At 46.0% G+C, this 15,510-nt stretch overlaps 1 long non-coding RNA gene across 1 annotated transcript; it reads left to right on the plus strand.

The window, feature by feature from the left end:
* The first annotated feature begins 7,020 nt into the window (after positions 1-7,020).
* On the plus strand, positions 7,021-15,150 carry LOC310692445. Its single transcript, XR_014518820.1, has 2 exons — positions 7,021-7,316; positions 14,389-15,150. It is a non-coding gene; the product is annotated as an uncharacterized lncRNA (long non-coding RNA).
* The last annotated feature ends 360 nt before the right edge of the window (positions 15,151-15,510 follow it).

The raw sequence follows: 15,510 nt of genomic DNA on the forward strand, positions 1-15,510 counted from the left end.
GTTCTTTTCAGAACATGCTGGGTGCTGGCCTGAGCAGCATTGGCTATAACAGGGGAATGACTGGTTGGCAACTCTACCTTTTCTTTCCAAGATCTCTTCCATCCCAGATGCTGCTCAATAAACATCTTGCTGTATGTGGCATTTCTTTGTGAGTGTCTGGAGGCGGTTGGAGGATGGATGGCAGCTAACGGATTGAGATTGAATCCTGACAAGACAGAAGTACTGTTTTTGGGAGACAGGGGGCGGGCAGGTGTGGGGGACTCCCTGGTCCTAAATAGGGCAACTCTGCCCCTGAAGGACCAGGTGCGCAGCCTGGGAGTCATTTTGGACTCACAGCTGTCCATGGAGGCGCAGGTGAATTCTGTGTCCTGGGCAGCTGTCTACCAGCTCCATCTGGTACGCAGGATGAGACCCTGCCTGTCTCGCCAGAGTGGTGCATGCTCTGGCTATCTCCCGCTTAGACTACTGCCATGCGCTCTATGTGGGGCTACCTTTGAAGGTGATCCGGAAACTACAACTAATCCAAAATGCGACAGCCAGACAGGTGACTGGGAGCGGCTGCCGAGACCACATAACACCGGTCTTGAAAGACGTACACTGGCTCCCAGTACGTTTCCAAGCACAATTCAAAGTGTTGGTGCTGACCTTTAAAGGCCTAAATGGCCTTGGCCCAGTATACCTGAAGGAGCGCCTCCACCCCCATCATCCAGCTGGACTAAGGTCCAGCTCTGATGGTTAACCTCACTGTGAGAAGTGAGGTTACAGGGAACCAGGCAGAGGGCCTTCTTGGTAGTGGCACCCACCCTGTGGAACGCCCTCCCATCAGATGTCAAGGAAATAAGCAACTATCTGACGTTTAGAATGTTTAGATGTTTTAATGTATTTTTAATCTTTTGCTGGAAGCCGCCCAGAGTGGCTGGGGAAACCCAGCCAGATGGGCAGGGTATGAATAAAATATTATTATTATTATTATTATTATTATTATTATTATTATTATTATTATCATCATCATCATCATTGATAGATAAGTGTTCTTTCCCCTCATCCTAGTCAGTCTTGCTTCCTGAATGGGGTGGGCTCAGGGGCAGTGGCCTCTTTTTTTGTCGCTCAGTCACTTTCCCTGGGCAGTGAGGGCATGGGGCCTCTCAGGTTCCTCAAGTGAGGTGGGCAATCCTGCTGGATTTATGAAGGATGGGGGTGGATGAGAGGAGGCAGGGGTGGTAAGGAATGAAGGAGGAGCCATGAATCCTGACAGGATGCTACTTTCCCAGACTGACCTATCAGGTAACAGAAAGAGGATGGCGTCTTGGTTCCATTGGTTGCCATGGGGAGGGAGTGTGCAAGATGGACTGCTTGCCCCTTGAGTGGGACAGGGATTGGTTCATGCAGTGTTCCTGCTGGTTGCCTCAGTTGAGGGCAGGCTCTTCTCCTTCCTAGCATGGTGTTTTGCCTTGGATTCAAACCCAGAACCGCCAGCATGTAAAATTAAAAGTTGTCCCTCCAAACTAGGGCTCCTTTTACACCCCCAGTGTTCCTGGAAGTCAGTGGAAGTCAGATGCCCCCTGATTTCTTTCCTGTTTGCTGCTATGGCCAAGTTCAAGACAAAATGTGAATACTGAGTGTCTCACAAAATTGCAGAATTGTAGCAAAGACAAATAAAATTGGAGATAGCCCTCCATGATTATCCAGACATCCCGATGTTCTGAATTTCTTGTGCATGTCCCTGCAGGCCTCATGTCTAGCCTAGGTAAATAACAATCCCAATTTATGAGTGTCTGATTATGCAGACATTATGGATTATCCTTGGTCGATTCACATGCATACTGCACACACAGAAGTTGTTAAAAACATCAATATCATCATATAAAGTTTTCTGAGTTATAGGCTTGCAATTAAAATGACAGTTTTAAGCATCACAAAAGTTTGGTTTTTTGAAGGAAAAAAGAATGAAGAGGCAAGTTAGCAGAATTATTTATGCTGACTACAGTTATGGATCCTGGGGTACACTATTAAATGAGTTCTTTAAATTAGGAACTGTGTGTGCTACAGCCATTTAATGGCACACAGTAGCTGCATTCCCCGTCTCTGTGTGAAATGGGAGGTGTAATCCTAAGAGTCATCATTGTGGGAGGACATTTTAAAAATAATTGCCTACTTGAACAGCACTAGGGACTCACCTACAGCCAGATCAATGGGTAAACGCCACTTGAAAAATCAGTCACACTCTGGAGGGTCTCCTGAGAAGGACAAAACCTATGTGCTGAACTTGTGCCTGACAGAATCTCCACAAGAGTCCAGGGTGTGCCTTTGCTCATTATAGGGAAACCCTGGGAGACAGGGGTTGTGGTGCTAGATGGCAAACAAAGGGCCTCTGAGTTCAGCTTCATAGCTGCATTATTTCCACATGAAGGGTCACTCTCTGTTACATGCCAACCCAATCTCCACAGCAGTGCGAGATTCCTAGGGTCCCGGCGCTTTCCCAAGGTTTGTGTTTCGTTTGGAAACGAAGCACAGCGGAGACGGTGGTGTCTTTATGATATATGGCTTATTTACATACATACAACCTGTGTGGTCTAAACCACTGAGCCTCTTTTGGGCTTGTCGATCAGAAGGTCAGCGGTTCAAATCCCCGCGATGGGGTGAGCTCCCGTTGTTCAGTCCCAGCTCCTGCCAACCTAGCAGTTTGATAGCCCATCAAAGTGCAAGTAGATAAATAGGTACCACTCTGGCGGGAAGGTAAACGGTGTTTCTGTGCGCTGTTCTGGTTCGCCAGAAGCGGCTTAGTCATGCTGGCCACAAGACCCGGAAGCTCTCTGTGGACAAACGCCGGCTCCCTCGGCCAGTAAAGCGAGATGAGCGCGTAACCCCAGAGTCGTCTGCGACTGGACTTAACTGTCAGGGGTCCCTTACCTTTTTATACAACCTGGATCTAGGATGGAGGGGTTTCCAGCATTTACACTCCAAGAGGGTCCCATGTCTTCCATGGCTAGCTCCTTGGATTCAAAACTGCCAATTCACATGTGATCCTCTTTTCTCCAGCTTGCAAAACTTCTTGCCTCTTGTTGGACCACTAAACATGGTTGGTGGACTGTGTTAACCTTGGTGGGTCATGCTAGAGAGGCTGACTCTATCAGGATCAGTGACTGGCAGAGATCTGTAGCTGGGCAAAGACAGGCTGAAGCAATGTGTACCAGTTCCATCCTTTGCAGAAGAAGACCTTTGCTAGTTCTTCTGTACTATGACCCCCTTTCAGAAAGATCCCTACCAGCGGTTAGTCTAAAAATTGCTAGTGGTAAAATAAAGCTTCCCCACTTCCTAGGAATAGGCATTTCAAGGACCCATATTTATAGCAGAAATAATGCGAACTAAAATACTTCCAGGTTTCTGTCATCCCTATGTCCTGAATAAATTGCAACCACTCAGTTAGTGGAGAGAGTGTAAACAAGTATGCAGTGGGGTGAGGGGTACATTTGCTTCCAGTGGCAGAGGAACCCTCTCCGGCGCCCGGGGTGGGACGTCGAGGGGTGGGGTGAACTGCCTGGCGACGTGCGTGTGACATCCATACAGAGTGTGCATGTGCTGCATCCCATACGGCCTCCCCCCAGCTGTAGAGCAGCCAAAGGCACACACAGTCAGTATGGGCGCCACTTGTGCAGCATCTGTATGGGCTGTCGCTCTCACATGGCAACTGTGCGGGATGCCGCATGCGTGTGGCATTTGTACGAGCTGCTGCTTGCGTGGAGAGCAGCATCCTGTACAGACTGTGCACGTGTGGCATCCCATACAGACTGCGCATGCGTGGCAGCCCGTACGGTTGCTGTGTGAGAGCAGCAGCCCGTATGGATGACGTGCGAGAGTGGCAGCCCATACGGACGCCGCACGGGCGATGCCCATACTGACTGCGCATGCCCTTGGCCACTCTACAGCTGGGGGGAGGCAGGGGCCATCTTCTCACCACCACCCCCAGAGTGGCACCCAGGACGGCCCACCCCCTCTGCCTCCCACTTCATACACCCCTGTTTGCTTCCTGCCCATGGTCACCCTCACACAGGAGCCTAAAACCGGCTCCTCCTCTTTACATCCCATAGTTCCTTCCACTCATCTGCATAGCCCCATCTGAGTTCTCTCTGTTGGTCACATTAAAGCAAGCCAGATGTTTGTGACCTAGCACGTGTGGCCACAGGGGAATAGTTGGTGGTTAAAAAGCGCAGCATGAATTTTAGATCCTGTCAAACCCTAAGAAATATAAAGCTGATAAAAGTAAACATGTTGCAAGGGGGAACGTTATTTAATTCCCGAAGATGAAAAAGATTCACTGACCAATGAAAGCCGTGCACTGTTTAGTCATGCATAATAGTTCTCTTAAGTGTTTGGGGCTTTTTTCTGGCTAACTGAAGCAACTGCTTTAACTTTCGCGGCCCAAATTAAATTTGATTTAATCGAAATTCTGCTCGTGTGATAAAGGACTTGAGTGCAGTGAAACTGCAGGGAGAGAGCCCATTATCTGGCACTAAACAAATGCAGCTAATGCTGCAAAGAGTGCAGGATAATTTGTTTTTCATGTGAAATTTCTCCTCAATAAAGCTTTAATCAAACTGAAGTATTATATGGAGAAAAGAAATCAAGCAGTGCTTTATCTCAAAAGAACTCCATAAAACTGAAAGCAATTACATTTTAACACACACACCCCTTTGTCATTTTTCAGCAACGAGGGCAATTAAAAGAGAGGAAAAAAAGTTTGGGTCAAGTTTGTACTACAAACCTTATCAAATAAAACCTGAGCACAAAATATGAATGACCAAGAGTGTAGTAAATGTTTTGTCCAACCCACCCACATAAAATAAGAGGTTTTCTTCCTGCTGTGCTTGTCCCAATGGCCAGCAGCACAGTAGCACATGCAGGAAGAGCCCCCACCCTGAGACTTGGACTGGGGAGATCTGAGTACATAAGTTAAATCTTCCTTCAGCCATGAATCTCCCTGGATATCCTCAGGCCCTATGCCTAAGGTTGTTTGGGAGATACCTGCCAGGTACACTAATGCAGGAGACCCAAAAGCCAAGTCACTGAGAGCGAGGTGGTCTCATCACCACCCATTCAAATGTTCGTCCAGCCTTGCAAGGCCATCTCTGCATGAGAAAGCAAAGCGTGCTCCAGCCCACCTCACTCTCCAGCCCATCTCTCCAAGAGTATCCAAGCATCTGGAGCATGTCTGCCGTGGGGCAGCTTGGCTGTTGCTGTGAGCTGCACCGTAATAGCTGACACACGTTCAAGGGGCTGCCCCATGGTGGACATGATTCAGGGCAGAAATGTGCAGCCCCAGTCTTCTGCCTCGTGTAATTCCAATCGTTACCACCAAAATAGGGCTCGTGCCAGCAGCAGAAAACGTCACTGGCAGGGTTCTAGAGGCACTTTCAGGAGGGTGGGAACAGATGCAAGAAGAGGCATTAGATCATGGCTAGGCAAACTAAGGCCCAGGGGCCGGATGCGGCCCAATCGCCTTCTAAATCTGGCCCGCGGATGGTCTGGGAATCAACGTGTTTTTACATGAGTCAAATGTGTGCTTTTATTTAAAATGCATCTCTGGATTATTTGTGGGGCATAGGAATTCGTTCATTCCCCCCCCAAAAATATAGTCCGGCCCCCTACAAGGTCTGAGGGACAGCAGACCAGCCCCCTGCTGAAAAAGTTTGCTGACCCCTGTATTAGATCATTAATCAGGGCCGGCCCACCTATGAGACAGGCTAATGCAGCTGCCTTGTGCAGTGGGACACCAGGAGGCAGCACCTTCACAGGTTCCCCTCCGGTCCGCTCCCTCTGCCACTGGTGGGATCTCTGGCACTCCACAGGTTATCGTGAGAGCTCTGTCAGATCTCGCCGGAACCCACCACCAGGACCCAAGTAAGGAAGACTTCAGCAAGGTGGCAGCTTCTTACTTTGTCTCAGGCAGTGAAATGGGACACTCTGCCCCTGTCATTAATATACAAATTTGCAGGACTGGTGCCCTGAGAAATTCTAACTGGAGGACTGTGCCGTCAGCAGTGGACTTTGGTAATATTTTGTAATATACAGCCCTGTGGGGGGGGTAGTGCCCACATCACGCTAAATCTGGCACTGGTGCCACTTTGGAGCCAAAGTGTAATATTGTTGTTTCATTAAAAGGAGGAAACTTTTGCCCGTGGCAATAACTGCCGATTTCTCCCACAGTCGGTCAGATTTTGAGCCAATGAATGCTTTAAGCACTTGGCCCCTCAGCCTTCCAGTACATTTCTTAACTGAGATGATAGAAAAGAATGATCTAAGGTTGGTTGGTCTTGCCTAAACCGAGGCTCATTCTCTTCTACTCAGGCTATTGATTTATCATGTTTAGCATATAATTTACTGATTATGCTGAAGAGACTTATTGGCCTATAGCTAGCCAGATCATTCGTAACTTCTGGCACTACAGCTGCCCAGTCGCACTTGGTTGGAACGCAGCCTCTTGACCACTCCACCTTGACCAACTCTCAGGGGGGAAGGGTCACATGCCAGCCGTGGGTGTTGCCCAGACAAAAGTTGGCACGACTACGCATCCACAGGCCTCTTTTTATGTTTACAAATCCAAAAGCTATTTCCCTGAGCTAGTGAAGTATTGGCTCCTGGAATCTTGGACCTTGACTTGGGAGTGGAGTCAACTGCAATATTGGAGCGAAGTTGGTGTGCCCCATTATGCTTACATAGGCGTTTTGAGTGATGGATTGGAGTGTGACAGAAACTTTTGGGATGGTTTATCCCACGGGTGGGCAAACTAAGGCCTGGGGGCCAGATCCGGCCCCATCGCCTTCTAAATCCAGCCTGCGGACAGTCCAGGAATCAGTGTGTCTTTACATGAGTAGAATGTGTCCTTTTGTTTAAAATGCATCTCTGGGTTATTTGTGGGGCATAGGAATTTGTTCATTCCCCCCCCCCAAAAAAATATAGTCCAGCCCCCCACAAGGTCTGAGGGACAGTGGACAGGCCGCCTGCTGAAAATGTTTGCTGACCCCAGGTTTATACTCTTCTATAATATAATTAAGTACCGTCAGTACTGCTTTTCTTCTAGGAAAAAAGGTGCTGGGACTCCATACCCTTGAGTACCCCCAGAAAAAAAGCACTTACTGGTCTCCAAAGTTGTGTGATCATTTGGGGTCTGTAGTGAGTTCAAACTCATGGCCAAACTGAATTTTAATCTGTCTGTCTGTCTTCCTAGGGTGGATAGGTCCCAACTGATAAGGAATAAATCCTGGGTTTCTCCAGTCAGCAAAAGGAGTCTCCAGCCAAGTTACTGAAGCAAAACAGCGGTCAGTAGACCTGATCTTTATTTGTTGCAACTAGGGTCAAGCACAGAAAGAGTAGCAACCCTGAGCACGGGGTTGCGTGAACTTTCAAGACCTCATTTCCCACAATACATTGTTCAACAGCATCCTCGATACATCACAACTATGTCACAAAGCAGGAGTGTTTGGCATGTAGCAACATGAGAAACTGTGAGGGGAAATTTGTCTTAAGGGTTTTATGTGCTAGGTTTTCACTTTACTCCAAAACAGAATGCTGCGAACAGTTTCTGCCTTGGCTTGATGGTGGTTGTGCTGCCATCTTCTTCACACTAAAGCATAGGGACATAAGAGCAGGGTGCTGGATCAGGCCAATGGCCCATCTTGTCCAGTATCCTGTCCTCACAGCAGCCAACCAGATCCCTGTAGGAGCACAAGATCATATCTCTCACGTCTCGTGGTCTCCAGCAACTGGTATTTGGAGCAGTGCTGGCTCCAACTGTGGCGGTTGAGGACAGCCATCACAACTAGAAGTCATTGGAAGCCCTCTCTGCCATGAAAGTGTACAATCCCTTTTAAAAGCCACGCAAGTTGGTGGCCTCCTGGAGGTGTGAGTTTCAAAGTTTGACTTATGTGCTGCATGAAGAAGCACTTTCTTTCACCTCTTCTAAACTTCTAACAAAAGTAGATTGATCTCAATGGGGTTTCGCTGTTGGTCCAGGTTGCCATTTCTGAAACACTCTGAATCCTCTGTATTACTCAAATTTTATTCCTTCCACTATCGACAATGAACATAATATATGGAATTGCAGGACTGATAGACTTCAAAGTTGATATGCTTTCACAGGGGCAAAAGTAATTCCTTTATTTTATTTTATTTATTTAATCCTGTATTGTGTTTTTAATATTTGATTGGGAGCCGCCCAGAGTGGCTGGGGAAACCCAGCCAGATGGGCGGGGTATAAATAATAAATTATTCTTCTTCTTCGAGGCTTGCCCTGGGCTGTGCCCATCCGAGACCTTCAGAAATTTCCCCCAGAATTTTGAAGTAAGCTATTTTCTCCTCATTCTGCTCAAGGCAGCAAAACTGTGGGTATCTCCAATCTGTATTTTTACACATACCACAGAGCTTTTGAAAAAAAGATCAATGAAATATAAGAAGGACAAGCACAATCTGCTCATCATCCTGTTTGAATTGTACCAAACAGGCATCAACAACAGTTCTAATAGTTCTAATGAACAGAAAATTGTTCCTGGCAAAAAGAAGATTTTAGTGCTGAAATGCATGGTATTGAATGGAGGACACTCAGTTCATAATCAAACTTTTATGACTGTGGATTTATTTTTGATATTGAATTTATATCCTGCCCTTCCTCCCTTGGGAACCCAGGGTGGCAAGCAGATCCATAATTAAAAAACAAAGCAAATTGTTCTAACACAGTGAAAACAGAAACAGTTAAAACCTTCTAAAAGCATTTACAGTTAAAAGCAGGGGTAGGCAACCTAAGGCCCGTGGGCTGCATCCGGCCCAATCACCTTCTCAATACGGCCCACGGATGCTCCGGGAATCAGCGCGTTTTTACATGAGTAGAATGTGTCCTTTTATTTAAAATGCATCTCTGGGCTATTTGTGGGGCATAAGAATTCGTTCATTCCCCCCCCAAAAAAATATAGTCCGGCCCCCCACAAGGTCTGAGGGACAGTGGACCGGCCCCCTGCTGAAAAAGGTTGCTGACCCCTGGTTAAGAGCATAATTCCATCCGGTGATCTTTTAAGTTGCGAGGAACGTTATTCTTCAGCTACCAAATACCTGGGTCAACAGGAATGTTTTCAGGTTCATCCTGAAAGCTCATAATGATGGAGACAGACGTGGCTCACTAAGGAGAGCATTCCACAACTGGGGAACCAGTACTGAAAAGGCAGCCCACAGTGGTGTTGCCACTGCCCATCGTAGGGTCCAAAATGCTTGGTGATGGGGAAGGAGATTTTAGGTCAAACAGCTCTTAGTGTCAGAAAGTTCTTCCTGGTGTTTAGTCAGAATCTCCTTGTAATTTGAATCAGTTGGTTCAGGTCCTAGCAGGAGGAAGAAAAACTTCCTCCACCTTCCATGTGAAAACCCTTTATATATTTGAAGATGGCGATCACACCTCTTCTCAGTTTCCTCTGTTCCAAACTAAGCATGCCCAGCTCCCTCAACCATTCCTCATAAGGCTTGGTTTCCAGACTCTTTATCACTTTGCTCATCTTCCTCTGCACATCTTCCAGCTTGACAATATCCATCTTAAATCGTGGTGCCCAGAACTGGACTTGGAACTCCAGGTGTGGTCTGGCCAAGGCTAAATAGAGTGGGACTGTTACTTCCCTTGATCAGTACACTAGACTTCTGTTGATGCAGGACTAATCATAATAATAATAATTTATACCCTGCCCATCTGGCGCTCCCAACGGAATATTAAAAACACGATAAAACATCGAACATTAAAAACTTCCCTATACAGGGCTGCCTTCAGATGTCTTCTAAAAGTCAGATAGTTGTTTATTTCCTTGGCATCTGATGGGAGAGCGTTCCACAGGGCGGGTGCCACCACCAAGAAGGCACCCTGCCTGGTTCCCTGTAACCTCATCTCTCACAGTGAGGGAACCACCAGAAGGCCCCCTCGGAGCTGGGCCTCAGTGTCCAGGCTGAATGGTGGTGGTGGAGATGCTCCTTCAGGTAGGACAGGCTAATCTGGGCATAAACAGAAGACACAAGGTGGAATCCAGGAGTACTCCCAAACTATGAACCTGATCCTTCACGTAACAGCACATATAACATACACCTAATTCCCAGACAAGGGTGTCACACACTCTCAGAACTTCCATCATATCAGGATTCAGTCTCAGTTTATTGGCCCCTATCCAGTCCACCATTGCCTCCAGACACCTGTGAAATTGAAATTGAAATACTTTATTGTCACTTGTACAACTTGTACACAAGCACCCCCCCACTCAGCTCTCTTAGTCTTAATTCCCCTCGTTTACTGACACACACCCACCAAACCCGAAAGTCAGTTGCCCTGTTGTTATCTTTTCATTCAGCAGCCTCACAGCCCACGGATAGAAGCTGTTCTTTACCCTGTTGGTGCGACTAATCAGGCTTCTATATCTTCTGCCCGAGGGCAGGAGATCAAGAAAGTGCTGGCCAGGGTGTGAATCATCCCTGAGAATTTTCCTCACTCTCCTGAGGCAACGTTATTCCGCTATTTCATCCAGCAGCTTCATGGGACAGCCCATAATATCTTGTGCTGTATTCACCACCCTCTGTAGGCACTTCATATCAGTTGATGTCAAACCAGCGTACCACACTGTGATGCAGTATGAAAGGACACTTTCTATTGTTGACCGGTAGAAGGAGATCATCAAATGTTGATTGACATCGTTCTTCTGCAATACTCCGAGGAGATGGAGTCTCTGTTGGGCTTTCTTAACCACCTGGGTTGTATTGATTTTCCAAGTAAGGTCTTCACTGAGGTAAACTCCTAGGAATTTAAAGGAAGAGACTCTCTCCACATCCTTCCCCGATGTACAGCGGGGCTAGTTCTCCTCTCTTCCTCCAAAAGTCCAACACCATCTCCTTTGTCTTGCTGATATTAAGGTGCAAGTTGTTCCCTAGGCACCATGTAGATACACCATGTAGATAGCGACACCTTCATGGCCTCTCCTGATTCCAGTGAAGCTGTGTGCCATCAACATACTGATAAATTGCAGTCACTCCATTAACGCTGGCGGCTGTGTTTAGTAGTCAGACGCCACATTTAAATTTGGGTTGGGGTTTTTTTGTTTGTTTTTTGTTTCTTTGCACTTCTCACATCTATAATTTAAATGTAAAACGGAGGGTGGCTAGAATGTGCTTTTGATTCCTCAATGGCGCTCTTCCACTTTCCAAACTAAATTACATTCTTTTTAAACATATTCCAAGTCATAAGTGGAGGGGGGGGGGAATGACAAGGAGTTTCCAACGTGAAACGTGTCATCTGGAACAGAAAATGGGAGAGAGCCATTGAGAAATCAAATGTACCTTCAAGCCAACATCAGTTTTGCATTTAAATTATAGATGTAAGAAGTGCAGAAACAAAAAAGGATTGAATTTAAGTGTGGCATCTGACTATTGCCTTCAAGTGTAATAAATAATTTTTCAGAGCTGTCAAACAAATTGCATTTACAACAATCTGAACAAACCACTGAACGAATGAAAAGCACAATCAAGATGTATTGAACCAGTAAATGGGGAGCAGCCGCTTCCATCACCTTAAAACAACAGTCTGCTACATTTAAACATGGCAAATATTAAAAATTTGGCATGATTTTTTTTTTAAAAAAACTGTCAACATTTTAGATGGAGGTTGTTGATAGTATTTTTCATGGGAATCTGTTTAGCCACTGTGGGCATGGGAAGCTGGGCTTTTAGTCAGATCCAACAAGTAGAGGGGGACGCCGGAATGCGGTTGGCGCTGTGGGTTAAACCACAGAACCTAGGGCTTGCCGATCAGAAGGTCGGCGGTTCGAATCCCCGCGACAGGGTGAGCTCCCGTTGCTCAGTCCCTGCTCCTGCCAACCTAGCAGTTCGAAAGCACGTCAAAGTGCAAGTAGATAAAAAGGTACTGCTCTGGTGGGAAGGTAAATGGCGTTTCCGTGCGCTGCTCTGGTTTGCCAGAAACGGCTTAGTCATGCTGGCCACATGACCCGGAAGCTGTACGCCAGCTCCCTCGGCCAATAAAGCGAGATGAGCGCAGCAACCCCAGAGTCAGGAAAATTGGATTTCTAAAAAGGTAAAAATTTAATGTTACAATGTATTAAGATTAAAGATCAGGATAATAAGGAGGGAAAGAAATTGCTGAATTAATTAATTGAATTGGAACACAAAAAAGGGAGGTATGAGGAGGTCAGGGAAACAAGGATATGAATGTAAGATATGGAAAGATTGATTTTTTTATTTTGATTTTTTTTCCTTTTTCTGTAAGTGTACTTACTTTTTTATTCTGTATTTTTCTTGTATTTTTATTTTTGTCTTTTACCTTTGTATTTTTTGTTTTTATGTAATTCCTCTTTCTGAAACTTTAATAAATATTTTATATATATAAAAAAAAACAGAGTCGGCCACGACTGGACCTAATGGTCAGGGGTCCCTTTACCTTTACTTTAACAAGTAGGGGTACCAAGAAAAGTCTCCAGTATTGTGCATGTGGTTTGCACCCTCCAACCCATTTGCAAATGGGGATACCAATTTGCATAAATTTGCATATGATTTGTATCATATGCAAAATTTATCATTATTTTTTAAGTGGTATGGGGGGGCTCAAAATAAATCAGTGGCCACACATGTAATAAAATGTCTAACAGACAGAACGAGAACCAGTGAAGTTTCCCCCCTCAGTGCATTTCTATACAATTCTGCATTTGCCATAGCAGAGGTCAGGTGGGGCGGGGCTCTTTAATGTGCACCTGCTCTTGTTGTGTAGAAAATAACTGCAGAAAATAACTTACCAGATACCTGATCTCAGGGGAATCCACCACAGGAAAGATGTATCATGACTGCCAGGAAAAAAAGGAAGGGCAAATTTTGGAGATTCCAAGGACTAGAAAATGAGACAGGAGCAGGAAATGTTCACTAAAGGGGAGGGGAAAACAGCAGCTCTTTAGGATTCATGTCACCTGCTGTCTAAATGGCACACTTGTCAACTTTGACTTCACTCATGAGGTAAAAAAACACACATGGGAGCAGCCAGACTGGCTCATTCCACAGAAATTGCTTAGGAAGGGTTCCTGCACATTTTGCTTCATAACTTTTTTTCTAGGAGGCCAACCTACCTTTTCTAAATAAATAAATAAATAAATTTAAAAAATAATAAAATTAAAAGCCCAGCATCTGGGGACTCCCAATGGCTGTGCACCCAGTACATCCTGCACCAACCTCTCGGCAGCCCTGCCAGCAGAGGTTTTCTTATGCATTTTTCCTCTCACCCCAACTGTTCAGTTATATTTTGGCATGCTTCTGATTAATTCCAGAAATAAAACTTTTACTTTTATCGTAATACCACACAGCATCTGTTGACCAGCAAGATGTTTTTATATGATACCAGAATTAGGGTTGCCATAAGTCCGGGAAATCCTGGACATGTCCTCTTTTGGGGAGGAGGAACCTGGCCATCCAGGGTGTGTGTGTGTGTGTGTGTGTGTGTGTGTGTGTGTGGGCATGGGTAGCTCAGATTCAGGCTCTGGCTCTGTATCGTGCTCAGGTGCAGGTGGCTCTGTTTTTTTGTGCTGGCAACTCATGTTCGGGCAAAAAAAAGCTCAGCAAGTTTGTGGGTCAACAACAGTCTGGATTTTTACTTCTTGAAATATGACAGCCCTAAATAGCCTTACTGTCATGCTTCTTTGAATCTAAATTGCTGCTCAGCAGCTAGATGATTCCAAAACATTCTCTCTCTCTCTCTCTCTCTCTCTCTCTCTCTCTCTCTCTAGCATTCTGCCTTTTTTCAATACATACCAGGCCAATACATGCCATCCTGTTTTCCTTTTATGTGTGTCCATCACTTGCACACCAGGCTTTATTGAATCCCTGTTGAAGGTTTGATTTGCATATACCTAAGCTGTAGGTCTTTAAGCAGTAGGTCTTTAAGGAGGTCTTTAAGCAGAGGCTTGACAACCATATGTCAGGAGTGCTCTGATGGTGTTTCCTGCTTGGCAGGGGGTTGGACTCGATGGCCTTTGTGGTCTCTTCCAACTCTATGATTCTATGATTCTGTAAGGAAAAATGAGCCAAAATGACTGGCAGCACACCCTGGCAAAGGCTGGGCATTTTGCCCGGCCATTGATACTGGCCAAGGGTCCCATCATGTAAATGCTGTCACTTGTACTTTGTGGTCGAGGGTGAGAAAGGAGACAGTCCTCCCATGCTGTGTCTGACAGTCCCGGCAGCCTTGGTCAAAAAAGGTAAACGACCCTGTTTCACATACTCCATATATGCCAAAGGAAGATGCCTCACAGTTTGCCAAATGAATTGTCAGTTCTCTGTAAGTTCACATCACCAGCAAAGTTGTTTTTCTGGTGTGTTTTGCAGCTCTTCCCCACGTCCCATGGCTTCAATTCAATTCATCCCACATACACCCGTCAGGAGGATATTGGGCATCACATGGCTGGACAGAGTCTCAAACAAAGATGTGCTCTCTCCCAAGCCAACATTCCCACTCCTGTCTCATTGACGTCTACCTTGGCTTGGTCATGTCCACAGGATGGAAGATGTCAGCATCCCCAAGGGAGATGGCTTCAGGCTCTGCATTACAAAGATATCTGTAAACATGATGGCTGGTAACATCAACCCCTCTGTTTGGAAACCCCTTACAAGATGACCACAGTGGCTGGAGAAAGTCAGGTCATGTATCCATCGCAGGGACCAGAGGAGGAATGACAGCAGCACAACAGAATGCCTTCATCTGACCCAGGAACAACACAACACGTCTCTCCTGTATCAACACAACATGTCTCTCCCGTATCAGTCTTAACAGCCACAGCAGGCGCTGCAACTCTCCAAAGGTTTGACTTCACCTCCAAAGCCACACTCTTCCATTGTCTCCGAAGAGAGACGAGTGCCAGTCATCACACACCAGGAGGCATTGACAGGCAGGGGTGTGTTTCCCCAATGCAAAGGTGTTCACACCTTGGCTAGAGACAAATTAGGAATGGTTTTTGGACTCCAGTGGACGCGAAGCTGGTTTGAGGAGAAACACATCAAACAGTGGTAACAAAGCACAGGGTACATGTGCATTTTGGATAGCATCATGTGAAACAGTGTGAGTGCACATTAAATGGGAATGTGAACACAGCTTGAGTCTCTCGCATTGCTCCCTATCTTCCCAATGTCTGCTACCAAGTGACAGTTAAAGACATCCCCCTCAAAATCTGTACTCGCATTGTCTCTTGGAGAATCTACCCCAGAAATTCTCTCTCTGTGTGTGTGTGTAACTAATTGGGGCTGCAAACTTATGCTTTGGAGTATGTCTAGCTAAACTCAGTGGGACGTAGTTCTGAACAAACACACATAGGCTTGCAGTGTCCATTTCACAGCACAATATTTGGAAAGTTCATGTTGTGCTGGCAACACACTGTTTGCTCTGCTTTTTATAGCAGAACAGCCGCACCATGGATTATGGAATACAATGTCCTATGTTATTAAAGTTATGAA

Source organism: Podarcis liolepis (genome assembly GCF_965112155.1).
Source record: "Podarcis liolepis genome assembly, chromosome: 13".
Lineage (NCBI taxonomy): Eukaryota > Metazoa > Chordata > Lepidosauria > Squamata > Lacertidae > Podarcis > Podarcis liolepis.